The sequence below is a fragment of the Bos taurus genome, chromosome 23 (assembly GCF_002263795.3).
Source record: "Bos taurus isolate L1 Dominette 01449 registration number 42190680 breed Hereford chromosome 23, ARS-UCD2.0, whole genome shotgun sequence".
NCBI classification, from domain to species: domain Eukaryota; kingdom Metazoa; phylum Chordata; class Mammalia; order Artiodactyla; family Bovidae; genus Bos; species Bos taurus.
In genome coordinates this window covers 4,344,100-4,370,871 of record NC_037350.1, presented here as the reverse complement: position 1 = coordinate 4,370,871, position 26,772 = coordinate 4,344,100, and positions in this window count along the sequence as shown.

Sequence of the window (26,772 nt, the reverse complement as noted above, 5' to 3'; positions counted from 1 at the left end):
TCCATAAATGCTAGTTGTTACAAGTATTGCCAGTATTTTTGGTAATAGCATGACAGCTGGATGGCACTTAGGAAACGTTTGTAGAATTCACAGCTGAATGAAAAACAGCCTAGTTATGAGCCACTTGGTTCTTTGGTAACAGTGATAGTTCTCAGGAGTGTCAGGATGGCCCCCAGCTTGAGAAGGCAATGGCACCCCACTCCAGTACTCTTGCCTAGAAAATCCCATGGACGGAGGAGCCTGGTGGGCTGCAGTCCATGGGGTCGCTAAGAGTCGGACACGACTGAGCGACTTCACTTTCACTTTTCACTTTCATGCATTGGATAAGGAAATGGCAACCCACTCCAGTGTTCTTGCCTGGAGAATCCCAGGGACAGAGGAGCTTGGCGGGCTACAGTCCATGGGGCCGCAAGTGTTGGACACGACTTAGTGACTAAACTGCAAGATTTAATAAAGGACGTCTCGGGGCACCATTCTTGCTCTGTGACCTCATAGCCGGGGGGTCTGAGCATTTTGCACCTGATGAACCTGTTTCCTTATGTGTAATATAATGAGGTGACACAAGAGCCTCAAAGTGCTGGGATAATTGTTGGTACTCAAAGAAGCTTTGCTTCCTCCTTTTAATTGCACCATAGAAATGAACAACTCCCATCCCTAAACAAGTAGGGGCCAGGCAGAGGCAGAATGGATCTGTTACAGTCACTCTCTGCCAAGCTTCTCGACAGTGAGACAGAGGAAAGGCCTCTAATTCAATCCAAGCACAGGAACATTTTATTAAAGCAAGCCTCTACTGCCAGGAGAGAACTCTTCAGTGCCAAGATGCCAAGGCTCACACTGCTTTTGTCAAAATGCATCCACCTCACACAACTTTATTTAAAATGGGTAACTAACCAGAACCTACAGTACAGCACAGGGAACTCTGCTCAATATTCTGTAACAACCTAAATGGGAAAAGAAGTTGAAGGAGAACAGATACATGTATATGTACAACTGAATCACTTTGCTGTGCCTGAAACTACCACAATAAAATACAATTTTAATTAAAACATTTTAAATGCATGGAATATAGTCAGCGATGAATGTGCAACAGCAAAAATAAAGAAAGTTTAAAATTAAAAAATCAAAACTTCATCCACCTCCTTTTCAGCCTGCGCTCCTTGGGAGTGTCCTCATATTAGACCTCTGCTGGTTTGGGGTCACTGCTAAGCACTCACCTCTGTGACTGTCTTTCCTCTTCCTGTGTGATCATCTCTACACGGTTAGGTACTTCACCACAATCCATTTTTCCACCATCCTCTTCACAATCAACTACAGTTAGCTCTGGAACAACACAGGTTTCAACTGCGCTGGTTCCACTAATACGCACTTTTTTGTTTTGTTTTTAACTGACTGCATACTACAGACCTATACTACTCTTGGTTGGTTTAACCTGAGGATGCAGATGAGGTGCATGTGGAGTGCTGACTGTAAAGTTGCGTGTAGATTCTGGATTTTCCTGGGGCAGGTGCTCGTCCCCTCCGTGTTGCTCAAGGGTCAGCTGTATGTGTTTAGTGCAGACCTTCGTTCTGTTTAAACCGTGTGCACCCTCATCAACCCTCCCCAGCCTGCTGTGCGCCTGCCTAGTTCCTGCCACAGCCTCCCTGGTGGTAACTTCCTCTCCACAACCTAGCTCTTCGCTGCTGCATGTTCACATGCAGGGTCTCTGCTCCTCTGAAGCTTGCAGCTCCTTACCAGGACAGTCCCATATTCTCCCAGATATTTTGCCGTCAGACTCGTAGTACTCCTTCCTTCCCACCTGTCAGGTGCAGAGCCCACCACACTGTAAATGCTGATGCTGCTACATCTGTCTGGGTCTATTCGCATCTTGCTCAGTACACGTGTCCTGCTGGCTGGCTTATAATCCCAGGTTATCAGTTACAACCCACATGCCCAGCCCCCTAAATCTATTTCTCTATTCCATATATTTTGATTCCCAGACACTATAAATGCCTCCATTGAAGCATTCTGCAAGCAGTTCATATTGAAAGGCTGAGAAAGGACTATATGTGGTCCCACACCTGTAGCTGTTTATCTCAGTGACAGGCTTCACCACGGTTCAGCTGTCCGAGTCTTGTCAATAAACGTCAGCCTGATGTGTCCCCTCTTTCTTCATTTTCCAAACCTGAGCAGCCACTGAGTTCTGAGAACTGCATTTCCTTATGCTACCCACGTCATAGACCTCCTACCACTGCCTTCCCATGCCTCGATAGAATATCCTCACAGCCAGCCTCCTTTCTCCTGATCTGGGCTCCCTCTAATCCATTCCCCACTATGTAGGAGTTTGCTGAAACTCACGTGAGTTACTAACATTTTCCTGCTTAAGATCTCTAGTGGCTCTTCCAAGCTTTAGAGAAACTTCCAAACACCTTAGCATGGACTGAAAGGCCTTTGCCGGTTGATCCCCTTCATACCTCACTAGACTCGGGGGTCTACTTATCTCCTCCAAATGTGCCACCTCTAAACATTTCAACAGGCTAATGCACGTTTCTCTCCACCCTCAGCCTCTCTTCCATCCAAGTCTGGCTAATTCCTGAAAGATGCTTCAGTACTCAGGCTGAATCAGATTTCACCTTTCCAGGTAGCTTTTGCCCAAGTCCATCTCCTCTCCTACCTAGACCACTTTACACTCGGGGTCAGATGCCCTTCTAGGCAGCCCACTAGAATCCTGTGTTTAATTCTAGCACAGTGATACCAGGCTGCATTGAAATGGTCTGTTTAGTTTTCAGTGCCTCGAATTCTCTCCTCTTTCAATCCAAAGTGTCAGTTCCTTGAAGTTGCAAGTTTGCCTGACTCATGTAACTCTAGCATCATGCCTAACATTTGGTTAATAAATATTTGATGATGAAGGAAGAGAAGAAGATGAAAGGAAGGAAGGAGGGAGGAACCTGGTTCTCTGGAGCAGCTGAGATCTGGAGATATTCCCAGAGGTCCTTGCAAACATGTCAGACCCACAGGGAGCCCTCACCAAAACCAGCAGGAGAGATCAGCGACACCAGTTAACCAGAGGCATTCTATTTGGCAAACAGTGCTATCACTTTTATCATGTTCACAGTGTGATAAACGCTACTCTGAGTTTCTTACATGTGTTAATCAATTTGATTCTTACAACCATACAAGGCAACCATTTTGCAGAGGGAGAAACCGTAGAAGTGACATAAGCTCCTCAGAACATACTGGTGGTGGGCATTGGCGGGGGGGCGGGGGGGGGGGGGCCGCAGCAGTGGGCATGAGGGGGGATGGCGGTGGGCGTGGGGGGTGGGGGGGCGGGGGGGGACGTGGGGGAGACGGGTGGGGGGCGGGTTGTGGGCATGAGGGAGGTGGCTGGTGGGCGTGAGGCGGGTGGCTGGTGGGTGTGGGGGAGGCGGCTGGTGGGCATGGGGAGGCAGCGGTGGGCATCGGGGGCGGGCAGTGGGTGAACACAGGCATTCTGACTTCACAGCCCATCTCCTCACAGCTGTGCCCATGTCTCTTTTATTGACATCCATTCATATGGAATCACTATCCATCACTGATTTCCACAACTCTTTGTACAAATTGTTTTTATTTCATATTTGTTTATAATACGAGCCAAACGAAACATACATACGCACACGTACAAATTAAGAACCAGCTGAGAACTGAGCAGCCAGGAGTTACAGTAAGGAGTGTCTGAGATACAAGGATGAAGTGTTGGATGCAACAGGGAGCTGGGGCTGGCCTCTCACTTTCCTACAGGTAACACACTGCTGCTGCTGCTGCTAAGTCGATTCAGTCGTGTCCGACTCTGTGCGACCCCATAGACGGCAGCCCACCAGGCTCCCCGGTCCCTGGGATTCTCCAGGCAAGAACACTGGAGTGGGTTGCCATTTCCTTCTTCAATGCATAAAAGTGAAAAGTGAAAGTGAAGTCGCTCTTAGCGACCCCATGGACTGCAGCCCACCAGGCTCCTCCATTCATGGGATTTTCCAGGCAAGAGTACTGGAGTGGGGTGCCACTGCCTTCTTCTGTGAGCGTTATTATCAGAGTCCTTCAGGAGCTGTGCTCAGATGGAGACTCAGCCCTCCCCTTCTTGCTGCTGGTGAGTGAGCCAAGGCAGAGGACAGGAATACTCTTAGAAAGTCAACATGTACAGATAATCTTTCTAAGCAACCAGTCCACCTTCTAAGATTGTACATTGATTTTCCTTCAGTTCAGGTCTACCTTTTTACAAATGATGAAGAGTTACTATTTCAAAGAAATGACGTTTAACCAATTTTCCACCTTTACCTATAAGATAGCTTATCCTATTATTTTCCAGACTCACACTTAATGACTGATTAAATGGAAGATGCTCCATTTTTATACAAGATTTGTAAAATATGTATTGCATTAATAGTTGCCTTTATATTGTCTTTCTACTGTTAATGGAAGATATTCAATTCCTCAAATGCTTGTTGATGTACTATAGTTTTGTAGCAAAACTAATAAAGATTATGGAGATTATAAAGCACTTCTTGGTGGCTCAGATGGTAAAGAATCTGCCTGCAATGCAGGAGACCTAGGTTCAGTCCCTGAGTCGGGAAGAACCTCTGGAGAAGGGAATGGCAACCCACTCGAGTATTCTTGCCTGGAGAATTCTATGGACAGAGGAGCCTGGTGGGCTACAGTCTGTGGGGTTGCAAAGAGTCCGTCACGACTGAGAGACTAACACAGTTATATATATAACTTCTCAGGGTCACTTTACCCAGCCTAGTGGCTTAGTCGGTGTAAATTCACCCACAACCTGACTCTTTGCAACTTTAATGTCCATCCATGGCATATTGCATCAAATAATTTGGGAGCAAACACTGGAAAGCTGAAAATAAAACATGAAATACTTCTCTCATGAAATAAACATTAAATAGACAAAGTGATGAAAAACATAACTGATTTTTAACTTCAAAATACCTATCACATGGGGAGTATTGTGTGATTTTTGTCTGTCTTCTTTTCAGAAAAATATTTTTCTTTTTTTCTGAATTGTTCTTTGGTTTCCAAAACTTTGGACTCCACTCATACTGCATGCATTCTTGCAAGGATCCTGTGGAGACCCATAAAAACATGCTCTTGTATCCCAGATGGCCCCCCTTTTTTTTGTTTTTCATTTTTTAGAGGCAGTACTACTTAATAGCTGATGGTTAGCAGTCCCTCTTCTGAGTGGACTGTTTTTAGTGTTTAACAGAGAATATAATTCTCCAAGGATCCATGCTTAAGGAGAAATACAAAAGCTACCTAGGTGTATTTTAGTAGTAAATTCTGTATTTGCTAAAGCCTGAAGAGTTTTTTATTAATGAACATCCAAGAAATAGTTTCGAAGTTGTACACACACACACACACACACACACACACTTTAACCCATGACATTAATTAGGCTTGTCAATATTTTTTTACATGTGCAAGGATTAAGAAAGAAATACATTTTTACATGTGAGATAAAACAGAGCCAAATCTTAGAAAAACCAATATTCCCAAACAGCTTTAAAGCCTGAGTCCAGGCCTGGGTGAGTCCAGGCCTGGGTAGCCACAGGTCCAGTTACTGACTCTCTTTTTAATGCAGCAACAGGTCAGGGCTGGTATCCAGGATTCCTGCCCAGGGTCCATTACATAACACAGCCTCATTAACCGATTTTCTTTAATCACCTCCCTACTATAACCCACAGATGGCAGTAAAGCCCATCCTGGACTGAATTGTGTACCCCTCCCTCCCCGGCCACAAACTCATACGTGGAAGTCCTAATCCCTAAGGACCTCAGAATGTGATTGGAGTTGGAAGCAATTGAGACAATGAGCAGGCCCTAATCCAATGCGACTGGCCTCTTTGTATGAAGAGGAGGGTTGGGACTTGGGCATCGGGGAGCACAGAGGAAGGCCCTGTGAGGACACAGGGAGATGATGGCTGTCTACATGCCACGGACATGGGTCTCAGAAGAGACCAGTCCTGCCAACAGCTGGACCTCAAACCTGCAGCCTCCAGAACTGTGAGACTGTTGAACAAGCCACCCGATCTGTGGTTCTTTGTTATGAGAGCCCAAGAAGACCAATGCAATGTTATGAGAGCCCAAGAAGATCAATGGTATATCTGTATCAGCGTATACAGGAAGGTCTGAGTCCTAGCCCAGAGCATCACACCACCAGTCACATTACCTGTTTTCTTTCATCGCCTGCTCAGCTGGTCATCTGCAGAAGGCAACACAGTCAAGCTGACTTTGAGCCCACAGCATACACACAGCTTCAGACAATAGGAACTAACTGATTAAGAGGAATCAGCAAAATATTTTTGAAAATCAAAGGCTAGGCTCTCTCTTCAGTAGTTAAGAATTTCACATAATCCCAGTTTAAAACCACATGAAGAGGAAAACAAGAAAACGAATTCATCTTATTTCCAGTGAGCATATTGTCAACAGCAATATTGGCAACATTTTCGTTTTCATCTCTGTTTTCTATTTCTTGCAGATTATTTGTTCCCTAGTCTTGATAAGAACCTTGTGTGGGAGAGTCTCTCATCTTAATTGTGCCTTCTTGCATCCCCTGTGTCTACTGCAATCCCACCAGTAATGACTAAGATGCTGGTTCTAATAACTGTCTTTGAAATGGAAACTCTGACTCGTTGATTACTAAGAAAATATCTTTAGAATTGCATGGGACTGTAAAAGCTGTTTTAGCACTATAAAGTTAAATCCGTCTCATTTAGCCATCTACAGTTGCTTAGTATAATCTATTCCCAAGATCGTGAAAAGAAAGTAAGTAAGTCCATAAATACTCGGGTGGTTTGTAAGTCACAGTGAACAGCAGTTCAGTGAATCAGGAGAGACCCCTATTGACCTTTTCAGGTATTATGAGAAATCTGCAACTAGGATAATGCTTCCTTGCACGCCCTAGTGTTTGTGTTTGTGTAAATCAAGGGCACTTGACATCTTGAGATTGGTGGTCATGTCTGATTTCTCTTTGCTTCCTAGTGCCTACTACAGAACTCAGTCACTATTAGCAGCCCAGTGATATCCATTTTGCTGCTTCAGTTGCTAAGTCCTGTCCAACTCTTTGTGGCCCCATGAACTGCGGCACGCCAGGCTTCCGTGTCCTTCACTATCTCCCAGAGCTTGCTCAAACTCATGTCCATTGAGTTGATGATGCCATCCAATCATCTCACCCTCTGTCACCCCCTTCTGGTCCTGCCCATTTAGTAATACTGAACTGGACTGGCTGGAAGTGAACTGTTTACAAGTAAGAGGCTCCCACTGAGACAAGATTAAATGCAAGGGAATTTGTATTTATAGAACGGATGCAGGAACTTGTCACAATTCCAAGAGTGGCACAGAGCTGGGTGTTAGATTCAGCTGGAAGCTGGCATCTGAATGAAGTCAGGGCTCTCTCCATCTCTGCTGGGTTCATCTCTGGCCCCTCTTTCTTTTCTTCCCCCTCTGTTCACTTCTTCAGCCCACTCAAAAAAATTACTGGTAGACTGGCAGAAGGGTTTTAAATGCTACAGTTTTTCACTGTTTGGAAAGCCTGCTTTGATTGATCGCCAGCCCAGATTCTCTAGCGCGGTTTAAGCAGGGGAAACTGCAAGCCTTAGAGGAAAGCAAAGGGCAGACAGTCCCATTTGGCATCAATTCTGTAGAAGAACAAATGAATGAACAAATGAATAGTTTTTAGCACCAGTATATTAAAAGACCTTGAGAAGTCACGAACGTATAAAAGGACCAGTGCATGCTTAGTCACTCCGTTGTATCTGACTCTGTGACCCCATGGACTGTAGCCCACCCGGGTCCTCTGTCCATAGGATTCTCCAGGCAAAGATGCTGGAGTGAATTGCCATGCCCTCCTCCAGGGGATCTTCCCGACCCAGGGACTGAACCTGTGTCTTTTATGTCTCCTGCATTGGCAGGTGAGTTCTTTACCACTAATGCCACCTGGGAAACCAAATAAAGAAAAATTCTTTTTAAATAAAAAAGTAAAAATTTGATTAAGAGCCAAAATTTTTTTAAAAAGCTGAGAGATTTACTTAAAATGTGGACTGATTAGACTAAAATATTGGAATATTGGAAAACAGAGAAGAAACCCCCTTTCTGTTGGACATCTGAAAAGTTTGCTTTAGTTTTATGTACACTGTTGCTGGTTTACCCCCAAGCAGGATGAGTCAGGTTGGGTGTGGATTTCATGATTTTTTGCACAGGATATCTCCCTCCATCACAAATCTTTGAGGCATGGCTTTTGGAAGTTTTCTGAAGAATCCAAACAATTTTTCAGCATCACCCTATTGCCTGCTGTGTAGGTTATTGGTAGATATTTGTTGAAGACATGCACCTCCTCCGCTTATTTACTCAACTCTCTGCAGTTTTCTGACAGATTTCGAAGTGGAAAAAGAAGGGGTTGACCAGTGAAGTGTAAAGAGGGTTTACATGATTCTGAAGGTCAGGGAATTTTACGTTAAAATTCGAAATGGCTATGGAGTCTACACTTGATATTTGGTCTACGCTTTAGATCAAATTACATGTTCTGGGAAGCACTGACATCATAGAATGGATATCTATAGGCCTGGATGAATCTGCAGCAGTTGAGTGATGCCTGAATGCTCCTGTCCATCACCTAGAACTAGAAAATGTTCAAGCCACCGACCTGTGTCAGCAGAGACCAAATCACCAGAAAATTTCAGAAAAGAGCTCAGTTCTTTAAAATCTTACCTGAGAATTTCTAGAAAATAAGGTCACTGGGAAATTTCCAAAGACAGACATCTACCTCATCCTCATCTCATCCTCGTCCTGATGAAATGCAGGTGAGAAGTCTGCAAGGTGAGCTAGAAAAACACCATCCCTTGGTCTGTGTTCTGCATTTTTCCTGTGTATTCCTAGGTTGAATGTGATAAGGTGAAAGTATACCTTCCCCTCCCCTCCTCCACCTTCTCCAGACGTTCTTGCTTAGAAATTCTATTTCTCCTCCTCTTCTTCCACACAATGGTCCCTTTAAACAAATAATCTCTCATTTATCCAAGAAAAATCCTGGATTATGATTTGCATTTTCCTTATTTTTACTGAATAAGAGGACTGAAGTATTACAAATCCTACCAGTTTATCTTATACAGCTGAAGCGTTATTAATAAGGGGCATGATTTGTTTATGTAGAGATAGATTTCACTCCATTTCCTCTTTCTATTTCATCTGGAAACTGGGAATTCAATAACTGTTCTCTGACTAAAGCTTACATGGTTCCACCAACACAATTCAAAGCAGGCATTAGCTTTAAAGATCCTATATAATAAATTTTAGTTCTCAGTTTCAAATCCCATGAACCATCCAAATAAACTTTAAATGATTTGCTTAAATGTTCTCTTTCGGGATATTTATTTAAAGTGTACAATAGCTAATGTGCTATGTTATACTTGATTAATGTCCAATTAAATACTCCAAATTATAAATTTGGCATATTACCCAGGAGTTAATTTTCCCTATAAAATACGGTGTATAGTCCTATTTCAGTCAACATTTTCATGTATTTTATCTTTGAATTATATTATCAAATTGCATCATTATTACTGAAGATGCACTGAGCTGTTAAATTTCCATTATGCAATCAAAGATGAAGTCATTATTAACACCCAGTTTAAACTCTCAGCTTCAACAGACATATAAACTACTCATTTTTGTTTTTCATTTTCTTTAATATACTTCTGAGGACTTCCCTGCTGGCTCAGGGGTAAAGAATCTGCCTGCAATGCAGAAGATGCAGGAGACATGGGTTCTATTCCTGGGCCAGGAAGATCCCCTGTAGGAGGAAATGGAAACCCACTCCAGTATTCTTGCCTGAAAAATGCCACGGACAAAGGAGTTGGGCAGCTACAGTTCAAAGAGTCGCAAGAATTGGCCCTAACTAAGCAGCTGAGCATGCACATGTGCAATATATGGCTGACTTAGTCTTCAAAGGGATTTTAAATGATTTTCATCCTACTCACGATATCCACTCAATACCCACTATATTGTATATAATCTAAAAGGCTTAGGTATTGTCTTTACTTGGTTGTTCTCCTATGTAGACATAAGACCCCAGGGCATGTTGATTTATTTGATAATACATTTTAAGTGCCTTAATAGTCTAAGCTACTGATTTTTTCACTTCATTTAGAACTGATCCCAAATGAATCAAGCCTACATTCAAACATTCATACTGCATACCAGGACTAAGGAAAGGTGTTATCTATAAAGAGACTATACTATCTCTTACTTTGATAAACAAACAAACAAAAAAAAGTAGATGATATTCTCAAATGACTTAATTAAATCTTTTGAATGAAGGTTTAATTAATTTTCTAAGATACCTAACATGTCCTTGGGTGATTTATTATTGGTTTCCGATTTCATCTAAATATTATAAAGGTAAGTTCAGTAGCTAATAAAGCTCACTAATTTATCAGATTAGATCAGATCAGATCAGTCACTCAGTCGTGTCCGACTCTTTGTGACCCCATGAATCGCAGCACGCCAGGCCTCCCTGTCCATCACCAACTCCCGGAGTTCACTCAGACTCATGTCCATTGAGTCAGTGATGCCATCCAGCCATTTCATCCTCTGTCGTCCCCTTCTCCTCCTGCCCCCAATCCCTCCCAGCATCAGAGTCTTTTCCAATGAGTCAACTCTTCGCATGACGTGGCCAAAGTACTGGAGTTTCAGCTTTAGCATCATTCCTTCCAAAGAAATCCTAATTTATAAAGTCACACAATTTAATTACTAAATTAGGAACTTTAATACATGCAACTTCATACCAAAATGTCTTCTAAATTCTTAAAAATTTTTTAACTCTGTACATTCTTAAAAACTCCTTTCTAAATGTTAAAAAAAATACTTTTAATATTGTTTTTCTTTTTTTTTAATTTTATTTTATTTTTAAACTTTACAATATTGTATTAGTTTTGCCAAATATCGAAATGAATCCGCCACAGGTATACCTGTGTTCCCCATCCTGAACCCTCCTCCCTCCTCCCTCCCCATACCCTCCCTCTGGGTCATCCCAGTGCACCAGCCCCAAGCATCCAGTATCATGCATCGAACCTGGACTGGCGACTCATTTCATACATGATATTATACATGTTTCAATGCCATTCTCCCAAATCTCCCCACCCTCTCCCTCTCCCACAGAGTCCATAAGACTGATCTATACATCAGTGTCTCTTTTGCTGTCTCGTACACAGGGTTATTGTTACCATCTTTCTAAATTCCGTATATATGCGTTAGTATACTGTATTGGTGTTTTTCTTTCTGGCTTACTTCACTCTGTATAATAGGTTCCAGTTTCATCCATCTCATTAGAACTGATTCAAATGTATTCTTTTTAATGGCTGAGTAATACTCCATTGTGTATATGTACCACTGCTTTCTTATCCATTCCTCTGCTGATGGGCATCTAGGTTGCTTCCATGTCCTGACTATTATAAACAGTGCTGTGATGAACATTGGGGTACACGTGTCTCTTTCCCTTCTGGTTTCCTCAGTGTGTATGCCGAGCAGTGGGACTGCTGGATCATAAGGCAGTGCTATTTCCAGTTTTTTAAGGAATCTCCACACTGTTCTCCATAGTGGCTGTACTAGTTTGTGTTCCCACCAACAGTGTAAGAGAGTTCCCTTTTCTCCACACCCTCTCCAGCATTTATTGCTTGTAGACTTTTGGATCGCAGCCATTCTGACTTGTGTGAAATGGTACCTCATAGTGGTTTTGATTTGCATTTCTCTGATATATTTTAATAGAGATATGTTGTGAAACTGGTTTCTGAGATAGTTTTTATAATTAAATCTAATCTGTTTCAGTTATCAAGAGTCCATCTGCATACTTCAAACAATGAAAACAATCTCACCATGGGGGACTCTGAAAAGGAGGGTGTGGGGAAAGTCTATTTATTTGGATGCAGTTGAAAATAAAGAAAAGTCCACGGGATGAGTAATCTCACTCCCTAATAGCTCCCTTCTGGACACATGAGTAGAAATTCCCCAATATTTGTATTGCTTCTCAGATTGGATGTGGCTAACTCACCTTGGACTAAGACTTCTCAGTAACCTAAGAATTCACAAAAGTCACAGGAAAATCACTGTGTATTTGATAGGATGAGGGTTGGAGGCTTGGGCCAATTTTATTTACATCTCCAAGCACAAGTCTTTCCACACAGCAACTGAAAAACAAACAAACAAAAGCAAGGGAGGAGATCAAGATGGCAGAGGAGCAATTTGGGGAGCTACTTCCCACCAAGAATGTATGTAAAAGGAGAAATACTGTATGACATTCCTTATATGTGAAATCTGAAAAGTAACAATACAAATGAACTTACTTACAAAACAGGAGCAGATTCTCAGACTTAGAGAGCAAACCTGTGGTTGCCAGTAGGGAAGGATAGGGGAAGGGGCATTTAGGGAGTTTGGGATGGACGTGTACACACTGCTATAATTAAAATGAATAACTAGCAGACAAGGTCCTACTGTAGAGCACAGGGAACTCTGATCAATGTCATGTGCAGCCTGGATGGGAGTAGAGTTTGGGAGAGAATGGATACATGTATATGTATGGCTGAGTCCCTTTGCTGTCTTCCTGAAACTATCACAACATTGTTAGTCAGCTATACTCCAGGATAAAAACAGTAACATCAAGCATACACGTGGAGCAAGTCTCACTGAACACTGATGGGAGACTGGCAGTAAGACTCATACACCCGAGGCAGTAAGAAAAACCCACGCACAACCTGATAGGAAGGGGAAAGAAGCGATCACGTGGCGCAGGGGACACGAAGAGGAAGCCGATTACATGGGCAGCGGCCAGTCCTGAGCGGTGAGTGCTTCAAGCCACATTTTGAAGACTCCAGCTCTGGGGTCCACCACTGGAAAGATGAGTCCTCTTGGTTGGTTGAAGGGCCATGGGACTCACGGGAGGGCTGTAGGAAGCCTGGACTCCACTCCTGAAGAACATGCACAGCCTTGCTTACTCCCAAACACAAGGCAGAGAGGGTAAGACTGAAACCAACACACAAAAAGTCACTGGCTGGTCTCCCGCGACTGTTCTGGCACACACACTCCCCAGCCAGAGCCTCACCACCCATCCAGGCCCTGAAAGGGGGCCCTTACACTCGGCAGTGAATTGTCTGAAGAGACACATGCTGAGAAAGCCTGAGACTTTACCAGGAAGAGGCACCCGGGCCGAGAGCAGTGGGGTAAGGGAACCTAGGACGACTGCTCTGCCAGGCTCGCAGTCCCGGGTTTTATGGGGGTGGGGTTAGTTTCCAGGTTGTCTCTGGCCAGTTACTCTGGTCCTTCCTGGCGGTGTACACACTGCTCAGCTAAGATGGATTCCAGGGAGGAAGATTCTGGGAGGTGGCTGGACATGTGGAGCCTCCTTTTGACCTTTCCCAAATTCTTCCGGTTGGTGGCAGCTTGTCAATTCCATGTTCCTGACCCAGACCTCCTGTCATGAAATAACTCACGTGGACAGTTACCGTGGTGCCTGGCCAGGGCAGGCGGCTGCACTCAGTGTGCTTCCCCGAACATCTCCTGCTCTCCTAGGACCACACAGGGTGAGCGCTGAGCCACAGCTGTGAGGCACACGGGGGACTCAGCCCTAGCTGTGGGAGGACCGCTGCTGCTCCTGAAACCGGCAGCAGAGCAGAAAGTAGGCCAGGTGACGGGCTGCAGCCGGGCGACACGACCCATGCCCAGGTCCACGCCGAGGGCCCATAGCAGGCCCTCAGCTCCAGCGCTGGTCCTCTCTGGAGTGAGGGTGTCACGCTAGGAGCGGGGAGAGTGCACCAGGGAGCAGCGCACTGAGACCTGACCCTCGGGCCTTCTGTTTCAGCAACCTGCACCCGGACCCTCCCCGTACGGCAGGCCTGGGCACTGAGCACGGGAGAAGCACCAGCTCAGGCTGGCTCCGGCCCTCACCAAACAACGCGAGAAGACCCTAAAAGCAGAAGAGAGCTGCTGCTGCTGCTTAGCCACTTCAGTCGTGTCCGACTCTGTATGACCCCATAGACGGCAGCCCATCAGGCTCCCCTGTCCCTGGGATTCTCCAGGCAAGAATACTGGAGTGGGTTGCCATTTCCTTCTCCAAAGCATGAAAGTGAAAAGTCAAAGTGAAGTCACTCAGTCGTGTCCGACTCTTCACGACCCCATGGACTGCAGCCAACCAGGCTCCTCCATCCATGGGATTTTCCAGGCAAGAGTACTGGAGTGGGGTGCCATTGCCTTCTCTGGAAGAAAGCAGATAAGACTACAAAAACAAGCAGGAAATGAGTAACGAAACGGCAGTAAATGCATACTACCTATAATCACTTCAAATGTCAAGCAGAAGACAGGACACCCAATTAAATTCATATCCACCTTAAAGTGATGGAGAACCACAGATTTTTTAAAGACACTCTGTTTTAATATTACTCATATATATGACTTCCCTGATGGCTCAGACAGTAAAGCATCTGTCTACAATGCGGGAGACCCAGGTTCGATCTGGGGAAGATCCCCTGGAGAAGGAAATGGCAATCCACTCCAGTACTATTGCATGGAAAATCCCATGGACAGAGGAGCCTGGTAGGCTACAGTCCATAGAGTCGCAAAGAGTCAGACACACCTGAGCGACTTCACTTCATTGCAGGCAGATTCTTACCAATTTGAGCCACCAGAGAAGCCTATGGCTCAAGTTGATAAGAATCTGCCTGCAATGCGGGAGACTCAGATCCAATCCCTGGTCAGTAAGATACCCTGGAGAAGGAAATGACAGCCCACTCCAGTATTCTTGCCTGGAAGATCCCTTGGACAAAGGAGCCTGGTGGGCTACAGTTCAAGGGGCTGCAAGAGTCAGACAAGACTTAGTGTACACAGTTAGTGCACATACACACATATACATATCTATATATATACACATATGTACATGTATACATACACACATGTGTATGTGTATATACACATATATACACATGTGTGTACATATATGTATATGCATATATAACACATATGTATATGTACACACACACATATTCAGGACTGATCTCCTTTAGGATGGACTGGTTGGATCTTCTTGCAGTCCAAGGGACTCTCAAGAGTCTTCTCCAAGAGTCTTCTCCAAAACCACAATTCAAAAGCATCAATTCTTCAGTGCTCAGCTTTCTTTATAGTCCAACTCTCACATCCATACACGACTACAGGAAAAACCATAGCTTTGACTAGACAGACCTTTGTTGGCAAAGTAATATCTCTGCTTTTTATATGCTGTCTAGGTTGGTCGTAGCTTTTCTTCCAAAGAGCAAATGTCTTTGAATTTCATGGCTGCAGTCACCATCTGCAGTCATTTTGGAGCCCCCCAAAATAAAGTCTGTCACTCTTTCCACTGTTTCCCCATCTATTTGCCATGAAGTGATGGGACCAGATGCCATGATCTTAGTTTTCTGAATGTTGAGTTTTAAGCTAACTGTTTCACTCTCCTCTTTCACTTTCATCTAGAGGCTCTTTAGTTCTTCTTTGCTTTCTGCCACAAAGGTGGTGTCATATGCATATCTGAGGCCACTGATATTTCTCTCAGCAATCTTGATTTCAGCTTGTGCTTCATCTAGCCTGACATTTCTCATGATGAACTCTGCATATAAGTTAAACAAGCAGGGCGACAATATATAGCCTTGATATACTCCTTTCCCGATTTGGAACCAGTCTGTTGTTCCACGTCCAGTTCTAACTGTTGCTTCTTGACCTGCATACAGATTTCTCATAAGGCAGGTCAGGTGGTCTGGAATGCCCGTCTCTTTAAGAGTTTTCCACAGTCTGTTGTGATTCACACCGTCAAAGGCTTTGGTATAGTCAATAAAGCAGAAGTAGATGTTTTTCTGGAACTCTCTTGCTTTTTCAATGATCCAACAGATGTTGGCAATTTGATCTCTGGTTCTATATATATATTCCTCAGTCTCTAGACCCACCTTCTGGAAATGTTCCTTACATTTTCTTCCAGAAAATGGTTGAAAAAAGGATAAATTTGCAATAGACACTAATATCAGTTCAGTTCAGTCACTCAGTTGTGTCTGACTCTTTGCAACACCATGAACCGCAGCATGCCAGGCTCCCTGTCCTTCACCAACTCCCGGAGTCCACCCAAACCAATGTCCATTGAGTCGGTGATGCCATCCAACCATCTCATCCTCCATCATCCCCTTATCCTCCTGCCCTCAATCTTTCCCAGCATCAGGGTCTTTTCAAATGAGTCAGCTCTTCGCATCAGGTGGCCAAAGTATTGGAGTTTCAGCTTCAACATCAGTCCTTCCAATGAACACCCAGGACTGATCTTCATTAGGATGGACTGGTTGGATCTCCTTGCAGTCCAAGGGACTCTCAAGAGTCTTCTCCAACACCACACTTTAAAAGCATCAATTCTTCAGGCACAGCTTTCTTTATAGTCCAACTCTCACATCTATACATGACTAATGGAAAAACCTTGACTAAACGGACCTTTGTTGGCAAAGTAATGTCTCTGTTTTTTAATATGCTGTCTAGGTTGGTCAAAACTTTCATTCTAAGGAACAAGCATCTTTAATTTCATGGCTGCAATCACCACTTGCAGTGATTTTGGACCCCAGAAAAATAAAGTCAGCCACTGTTTCCACTGTTTCCCCATCTATTTGCCATGAAGTGATACTAATATAGATCTTATCATATGCCAGATGCTGTCCAAAGTAAGCTATATTAAGAAACAAAAGAGACTATAGCAAAAATCAACAAAGCCAAAAGCTGGTTCTTTGAAAGGATAAATAAAATTGACAAACCATTAGCGAGACTCATCAAGAAACAAAGGGAGAAAAATCAAATCCATAAATTTAGAAATGAAATTGGAGAGAAAAACAGACAACACAGAAATACAAAGGATCATAAGAGACTACTATCAGCAATTATATGCCAATAAAATGGACAACATGGAAGAAATTGACAAATTCTTAGAAAAGTACAACTTTCCAAAACTGGACCAGGAAGAAATAGAAAATCTTAACAGACCCATCACAAGCACAGAAATTGAAACTGTAATCAGAAATCTTCCAGCAAACAAAAGCCCAGGTCCAGACGGCTTCACAGCTGAATTCTACCAAAAATTTAGAGAAGAGCTAACACCTATCCTACTCAAACTCCTCCAGAAAATTGCAGAGGAAGGTAAACTTCCAAACTCATTCTATGAGGCCATCATAACCCTAATACCAAAACCTGACAAAGATGCCACAAAAAAGGAAAACTACAGGCCAATATCACTGATGAACATAGATACAAAAATCCTTAACAAAATTCTAGCAATCAGAATCCAACAACATATTAAAAAGACCATACACCATGACGAAGTGGGCTTTATCCCAGGGGTGCAAGGATTCTTCAATATCCGCAAATCAATCAATGTAATACACCACATTAACAAATTGAAAAATAGAAACCACATGATTATCTCAACAGATGCAGAGAAAGCCTTTGACAAAATTCAACATCCATTTATGATAAAAACTCTCCAGAAAACAGGAATAGAAGGAACATACCTCAACATAATAAAGGCTATATATGACAAACCCACAGCAAACAGTATCCTCAGTGGTGAAAAATTGAAAGCATTTCCTCTAAAGTCAGGAACAAGATAAGGGTACCCACTTTCACCATTACTATTCAACATAGTTTTGGAAGTTTTTGGCCACAGCAATCAGAGCAGAAAAAGAAATAAAAGGAATCCAAATTGGAAAAGAAGAAGTAAAACTCTCACTGTTTACAGATGACATGATCCTCTACATAGAAAACCCTAAAGACTCCACCAGAAAATTACTAGAACTAATCAATGAATATAGTAAAGTTGCAGGATATAAAATCAACACACAGAAATCCCTTGCATTCACATACACTAATAATGAGAAAATAGAAAGAGAAATTAAGAAAACAATTCCATTCACCATTGCAATGAAAAGAATAAAATACTTAGGAATATATCTACCTAAAGAAACTAAAGACCTATAAATAGAAAACTATAAAACACTGATGAAAGAAATCAAAGAGGACACTAATAGACGGAGAAATATACCATGTTCATGGATTGGAAGAATCAATATAGTGAAAATGAGTATATTACCCAAAGCAGTTTATAGATACAATGCGATCCCTATCAAGCTACCAACGGTATTCTTCACAGAGCTAGAACAAATAATTTCACAATTTGTATGGAAATACAAAAAACCTCGAATAGCCAAAGCTATCTTGGGAAAGAAGAATGGAACTGGAGGAATCAACCTGCCTGACTTCAGGCTCTACAACAAAGCCACAGTCATCAGGACAGTATGGTACTGGCACAAAGACAGAACTATAGATCGATGGAACAAAATAGAAAGCCCAGAGATAAACCCACTCACGTATGGACACCTTATCTTTGACAAAGGAGGCAAGAACATACAATGAATTAAAGACAATCTCTTTAACAAGTGGTGCTGGGAAAACTGGTCAACTACTTGTAAAAGACTGAAACTAGAGCACTTTCTAACATCATACACAAAAATAAACTCAAAATGGATTAAAGATCTCAACGTAAGACCAGAAACTATAAAACTCCTAGAGGAGAACATAGGCAAAACACTCTCTGACATACATCACAGCAGGATCCTCTATGACCCACCTCCCAGAATATTGGAAATAAAAGCAAAAATAAACAAATGGGACCTAATTAACCTTAAAAGCTTCTGCACAACAAAGGAAACTATAAGCAAGGTGAAAAGACAGCCTTCAGAATGGGAGAAAATAATAGCAAATGAAGCAACAAACAGCTAATCTCAAAAATATACAAGCAACTCCTACAGCTCAATTCCAGAAAAATAAATGACCCAATCAAAAAATGGGCCAAAGACCTAAACGGACATTTCTCCAAAGAAGACATACAGATGGCTAACAAACACATGAAAAGATGTTCAACATCACTCATTATCAGAGAAATGCAAATCAAAACCACTATGAGGTACCATTTCACACCAGTCAGAATGGCTGCGATCCAAAAGTCTACAAACAGTAAATGCTGGAGAGGGTGTGGAGAAAAGGGAACCCTCTTACACTGTTGGTGGGAATGCAAACTAGTACAGCCACTATGGAGAACAGTGTGGAGATTCCTTAAAAAACTGGAAATAGAACTGCCTTATGATCCAGCAATCCTGCTGCTGGGCATACACACTGAGGAAACCAGAATTGAAAGAGACATGTGTACCCCAATGTTCATTGCAGCACTGTTTATAATAGCCAGGACATGGAAGCAACCTAGATGTCCATCAGCAGATGAATGGATAAGAAAGCAGTGGTACATATACACAATGGAGTATTACTCAGCCATTAAAAAGAATACATTTGAATCAGTTCTAATGAGGTGGATGAAACTGGAGCCTATTATACAGAGTGAAGTAAGCCAGAAAGAAAAACACCAATACAGTATACTAATGCATATATATGGAATTTAGAAAGATGGTAACAGTAACCCTGTGTACGAGACAGCAAAAGAGACACTGATGTATAGAACAGTCTTTTGGACTCTGTGGGACAGGGAGCGGGGCAGGGGATGATTTGGGAGAATGGCATTGAAACATGTATAATATCATGTATGAAACAAGTCGCCAGTCCAGGTTCGATGCACGATACTGGATGCTTGGGGCTGGTGCACTGGGACGATCCAGAGGGATGGTATGGGGAGGGAGGAGGGGTGAGGGTTCAGGATGGGGAACACATGTATACCTGTGGCAGATTCATTTTGATATATGGCAAAACCAATACAATATTGTAAAGTTAAATAAAATAAAATTTAAAAAAAAACAAAGTAAGCTATATTAATTAACCCATATAATCTTTACAACAGCCTTATAAGGGAGTCACTATTAACATTTCAAAAGCAGAGACATTACTTTGCCAACAAAGGTCCGTCTAGTCAAGGCTATGGTTTTTCCTGTGGTCATGTATGGATGTGAGAGTTGGACTGTGAAGAAGGCTGAGTGCTGAAGAATTGATGCTTTTGAACTGTGGTGTTGGAGAAGACTCTTGAGAGTCCCTTGGACTGCAAGGAGATCCAACCAGTCCATTCTGAAGGACATCAGCCCTGGGATTTCTTTGGAAGGAATGATGCTAAAGCTGAAACTCCAGTACTCTGGCCACCTCATGCGAAGAGTTGACTCATTGAAAAAGACTCTGATGCTGAGAGGGATTGGGGGCAGAAGGAGAAGGGGATGACAGAGGATGAGATGGCTGGATGGCATCACTGAGTCAATGGACATGAGTCTGAGTGAACTCCGGGAGTTGGTGATGGACAGGGAGGCCTGGCGTGCTGCGATTCATCGGGTCGCAAAGAGTCGGACATGACTGAGCAACTGATCTGATCTGATCTGATCTGATTAACATTTCCATCTTACAAAGAGGAAATTGAGGCCCAGAAAGACTAACCAACCCGCCCAGGGTCATAGAACTAGTAAAGATAAAGTTAGCTTTTGAACTCAGCCAATACAGCTCCACAATCTATGCTGTTAACCACTAGGCTACTTTGTCTCCAGTACTTACTGAGTTTCCATGTATTAATGCGAAAATCATGAACATGAAATAAGTATTCTAACACAAATGACTCATACTCTCCTTTTACTCTGCACCATGTTCTTTCAGTTATTAAATAGTAACATACCTTCAAGGTGTTTTCTGTCAACCTATTCTGATCCACTTTATTCTTAAAGATTGTACAGGATTTCTTTATGTTAACATTCCAAACTATACTTAAACACATCTATATTGGTTAATATTAGCAATAATTACAGGTTTGGATCATAGAAATAATGCTGCATGAAAATAATAGCAGAGGAATTGTTGAAAGGAAATATTTATTTTAAATATTCAAAATATGGCAAAATTTCCTGTTGTAAATGAAGATATTCAACAGCCCTCCCATCTGTCACCCAAGATTTCCCCTAAAGGTGAGTTTTCATCAAATTTTGTTTTTAAATTCTCTGCCCATCTGATAAGTGAAAAGTGATCCCCACAGTATTCTTAAATAGCCTGATGTGATGACACATGTGTTTGGGAAAGATCATGCTGACAGAGCACAGAAGCTAGCTTGGTCACACCAAGAGTCAAACCAGAAAGGACAGATAGGAGGCAGTGATCACAGACTGCACTGCATGGAACAAGCAGAACTTACGCAGAGCACGGCTGTGAATGTGTCAGGAGGAATGAACAAGGGTGGGGGCCCCAGCAAAAAGGCCAGCTGATATTCGATATTGTGCTAGAGATGGGTAAGAAAGAGGAAGGATTCCAAAATATCTCTGAGGTTTATGAGTTAAGAATCCACGAGGATTGTAAAGAAAGCAACCATCCTAGGAAATACAGAAGAAGGCAAAGATTTGGAGGCGTGCCAGAGGACGACAGAGTTCCCTTACAAATATGAGATTCTATTATTTACTTAGAGAAGCTGCCTTCCTCTGCGGCAGGGGCTATTTCAGAATATTCACTGTATTTAATGTCAGTAAATCCTTGACGTTAGCCACAATATGAAGACAAAGACACTTACATCAAATTACCCAGCACGTTTATGAAACCAACTGTTCCATGCCAAAGCATTCCTTTCGCATTCTGCCATCTAGTGAATAATAATCATTGGTACAACTTGGCCTGTAAACTGCTCCTTCGGAACAAAGAAACCAGAATTTTATGACTTCTCATCGTGAATCTTTTCAGTTTCACACCATAGAAGCATAATCTGGAAGTGCCTCACATTTTTTTGCAAAACTTAATCTCATAATTATTAAATTTTAAAACCCAGAGGAAAGAATGAAAGCATAAAACCTACCAGCTTAATCCTAAAATTTGACCTTGGGTTTTGCTTGAAAATGTTTGCTGTTAGAGTCAGGGGGTAGTTATTGTGAGTTTCTTTTGCATTACACTGTCTCTTTCTGTCATGAAAAATAACAACAAAAACATGCACACACACACACACAAAACCTTTACTCATTAGCAACTTTCTTCTCTGTAATAAATATATTTAAGTAAACAATTTTCACCCATTACTTGACCTATGCTTAGTAATACTATCAAAAATTTATCATCTGAAAAATGATACTACATAACACATTAGAGATTGTATTTGAATGTTACAGGAGTTTATTATAAAAAATTTGTTACCTCTATTTTTATGAAAATTTTGCTCAGTTTTCCTGAGTTGATTGCTAATGCATATTACATATTAAACTTTATATATACACACATTTTAATTGAGTTTTTTTGCAAGCCTATCTCCCCAAAGTATCTGCAAATTTATTGACTGAGCAGATAATGTCATATAGCTTTCTGTTATGATGTGTTTAGTACCTCTTGGTTTTCAATAAATGCTAATGAATGAGTGATTTGAAATGATTGAAAGAATGAATAGAAAATGTCTGAAGTGTCATTCATTTTAATTCAAATTATATTGATATGTGATTTAAAAGAAGCAATCACTGTACTCAGCATCCTTCATGAGCCCTAGAAGACACAGACTGGACATATCATCCGAGTACCCACAAGGCCGTGAAAATAGAGATGTACAGTCATTAGACAGAATGGAGGGAAGTAGACAAAAGCCCTCCTTTGAAATGTGTCCTCATCGGTCATGGCAACATTCCCAGGCTTGTCAACTTATTTCCTTTGGCAGCTGTCTCTTGGTCCATCTGTTGAATTTCGATGCCGAAATGCTCAAAAAGTGAGCATGTCTTTATTCTGCATGATTATATACCAGCAGAGTGTATGCACTTGAGCTATTTCAGATTGTCAGCTAAAATTGCTCCCAAGAGAGTGTTTCATTGCCTTATGGATAACTATGGATGAAACCTCAAAATTAGGACGCTTATCCTAAGAACTTGGTATTAGTGATGTGCATTGGTTGCAAAACAGAGAATTGCAAGGAGAGATAAGAAGGCCTTCTTAAGTGAACAGTGCAAAGAAATAGAGGAAAACAGTAGAATGGGAAAGACTAGACATCTCATCAGGAAAATTGGCAATATCAAGGGAACATTTTATGCAAGGATGGGCACAATAAAGAACAGAAACAGTGAGGACCTAACAGAAGCAAAGAGATTAAGAACAGGTGGCAAGAATACACAGAAGAACTATACAAAAGAGATCTTAATGACCCAGATAACCACAATGGTATGGTCACTCACCTAAAGCCAGAAATCCTGGAGTGTGAAGTCAAGTGGGCAATAGGAAGCATTAATAAAAACAAAGCTAGAGGAGGTGACTGAATTTCAGTTGAACTATTTAAAGTCCTAAAAGACGATGCTTTTAAAGTGCTGCTGTCAGCAAACTTGGAAAACTCAGCAGTGGCCACTGAACTGGAAAAGGACAGTTTTTATTCCAATTCCAAAGAAGGGCAATGCCAAAGAATGTTTAAATGATTGTATTCATTTCACATGCTGGTAAGGTTATACACAAAATCCTTCAAGCTAGGCTTCAGCACTATGTGAACTGAGAACTTCCAGATATATAAGCTGGGTTTAGAAAAGGCAGAGGAACCAGAGATCAAATTGCCAACATTCGCTGGGTCATACAGACAGTAAGGGAATTTCAGAAAAACATCTATTTCTGTTTCATTGACTATGCTAAAGCCTTTGACTGTGTGGCTCACAACAAACTGTGGAAAATTCTTAAAGAGATGGGAATACCAGACCACCTTACGTGCCTCCTGCGAAACCTGTATGCAGGTCAAGAAGCAACGGTTAGAACCGCACGTGGAAAAACTGACTGATTCAAAATTGGGAAAGGAGTATGACAAGGCTATATATTGACTGTTTATTTAACTTACGTGCAGAGTATATCATCTGAAATGCCAGGCTGGATGAATCACAAGCTGGAATCAAGATTGTTGGGAGAAATATCAACAACCTCAGATATGTAGACGATATCTAATGGCAGAAAGTTAAGAGGAACTAAAAAGCCTCTTGATGAGGGTGAAAGAGAAGAATGAAAAATCTGGCCTAAAACTCAACATTCAAAAACTAAGATCATAGTATCTTGTCCCATCACTTCATGGCAAATAGAAGGGCGAAAAATGGAAACAGTGACAGATTTTATCTTCTTAGCCTCCAAATTCACTGCAGACGGTGACTGCAGCCACAAAATTAAAAGATGCTTGGAGCCCGCCAATCTCTGACGCCGCGACGCCGAAGCGTTCGACCCCGCGCTCCCGGAAGTGACGCGAGCGTCCGGTTCCCGCCTCCCAGCTTCCGGCTACAGGCAAAAAAATAAAAAATAAAAAAAATAAAAGATGCTTGCTTTTTGGAAAGAAAGCTATCACAAACCTAAACAGCAGAGACATCCCTTTGCTGACAAAGGTCCATATAGTCAAAGCTATTGTTTTTCCGTACAGGTGTGAGAGTTGGATCATAAAGAAGGCTGAGCACTGAGAATTGATGCTTTTGAAGTGTAGTGTTGGAGAAGAGTCTTGAGATTCCCTTGGACTGCAAGGAGATCAAACTAGTCAATCCCAAAGGAAATCAACCCTGAATATTCATTACAAGGACTGATGCCGAAGCTCCAATACTTTGGCCACTTGATGAGAAGAGCCTGCTCATTGGAGAAGACCCTGATGCTAGGAAAGACTGAGGGCAAGAGGAGAAGGGGGCATCAGAGGATGAGATGGTTAGATAGCATCACCAACTCAATGGACATGAATTTGAGCAAATTCTGGAGACAGTGGAGGACAGAGGAGCCTGGTTTGGTGCAGTCCATGGGGTTGCAGAGTCAGACACAACTCAGTGACTGAACGGCAATAGCAAACTGGTTGTAAATTGGATCTCTGAATCAATCTAACATGTCTAACCTGTAATTTTACTCTAGCCAAGCTAATTCTAAGGAGTTCAGATAAGGGCCTCATCTATTTTTGAAGTTTTTTGTAAGTGTTATTACAAACTTGCATTCCTTTGGGCAGCTGTTTTCATTTTTCTTTGCATATTAACACCTCTGCTTTTAAAAATCAAACCTTTGTACTTGTGGGGTATCATTTGCATTTGTGTGTTTCATAGAGCATTGTTGCCATCTGAAGCTGCAGAGGAGAAAAATAAGTACTATTTCTCTTAAGTAATATTGTTGTTGGGGCATAGGCTTGGATTACTGTGATATTGAATGGTTTGAAAACTAAGATCATGGCATCTAGTCCCATCACTTCATGGGAAATAGATGGGGAAACAGTGGAAACAGTGTCAGACTTTATTTTGGGGGGGCTCCAAAATCACTGCAGATGGTGATTGCAGCCATGAAATTAAAAGACGTTTACTCCTTGGAAGAAAAGTTATGACCAACCTAGATAGTATATTGAAAAGCAGAGATTTTACTTTGCCAACAAAAGTCCGTCTAGTCAAGGCTATGGTTTTTCCAGTGGTCATGTATGGATGTGAGAGTTGGACTGTGAAGAAAGCTGAGTGTGAAGAATTGATGCTTTTGAACTGTGGTGTTGGAGAAGACTCTTGAGAGTCCCTTGGACTGCAAGGAGATCCAACCCGTCCATTCTAAAGGAGATCTGTCCTGGGTGTTCATTGGAAGAGTTTGAGAGAACTTGGGAGTTGGTGATGGACAGGGAGGCCTGGCATGCTGTGATTCATAGGGTTGCAGTCGGACATGACTGAGTGACTGAACTGAACTGATTATTGTTGTTGCTGTTTTTGTGGTTCAGTTGCTAAGTCGTGTCTGACTCTGTGATCCCATGAACTGCAGCACATCAGGCTTCTCTGTCATCGCTGTCTCCCCGAGTTTCCTCAAACTTATGTCCACAGAGTCAGTGATGCCATCCAACCATCTCATCTTTTATCACCCCCTTCTCCTCTTGCCCTCAATTTTTCCCAGCATCAGGGTCTTTCCCAGTGAGTTGGCTCTTTTGCATCAGAACCAGTCCACACACACAGAGTTGGCCCTCTGCATCCACAGTTTCTGTATGTGCAGATTCAACCAACTGTGGATCCAAAAAAAAAAAAAACACATTTTTTTAAGATATCAGAAAGTTTCAAGAAGCAAAACTTGAAATTTGCTGTGCAGACAACTGTTTATAGAACATTTACATTGTATTTATCACTTATGTAGCAGTTCAGAGCTTCCCTGATGGCTCAGACTGTAAAGAATCTGCCTCCAATGCTGTGGGAGATGTGGGATACACTGTATTAGGTATGATGAGTAATCAGTAAATAGAGCTGATTTAGAGTATATGGAGGGTGTGCATAGGTCATATGCAAATATCACACCATATTATATAAGCAATTGAGTATGTGAAGATTTTAGTATCCCAGGATGTCCTGGAACCAATTCCCTTAGAGATAGAAGGGGGGAAGGGAAGACTGTAATAGCAAAATAAGAAGACTCAGAGTTGGTTGGTTGGTTGGTTGGTTTTGAAATCTGAACATGTAAAATAATTATATAAATGTAATTAAAAGTAATTTTTAAAAACATTCGTACTGAGTGCCAAAGAATTGATGCTTTTGAACTGTGGGGTTGGAGAGGACTCTTGAGAGTCCCTTGGACTGCAAGGAGATCCAACCAGTCCATTCTGAAGGAGATCAGCCCTGGGATTTCTTTGGAGGGAATGATGCTAAAGCTCAAACTCCAGTACTTTGTCCACCTCATGGGAAAAGTTGACTCATTGGAAAAGACTCTGATGCTGGGAGGGATTGCGGGCAGGAGGAGAAGGGAACAACAGAGGATGAGATGGCTGGATGGCATCACTGACTGGATAGACATGAGTTTGAGT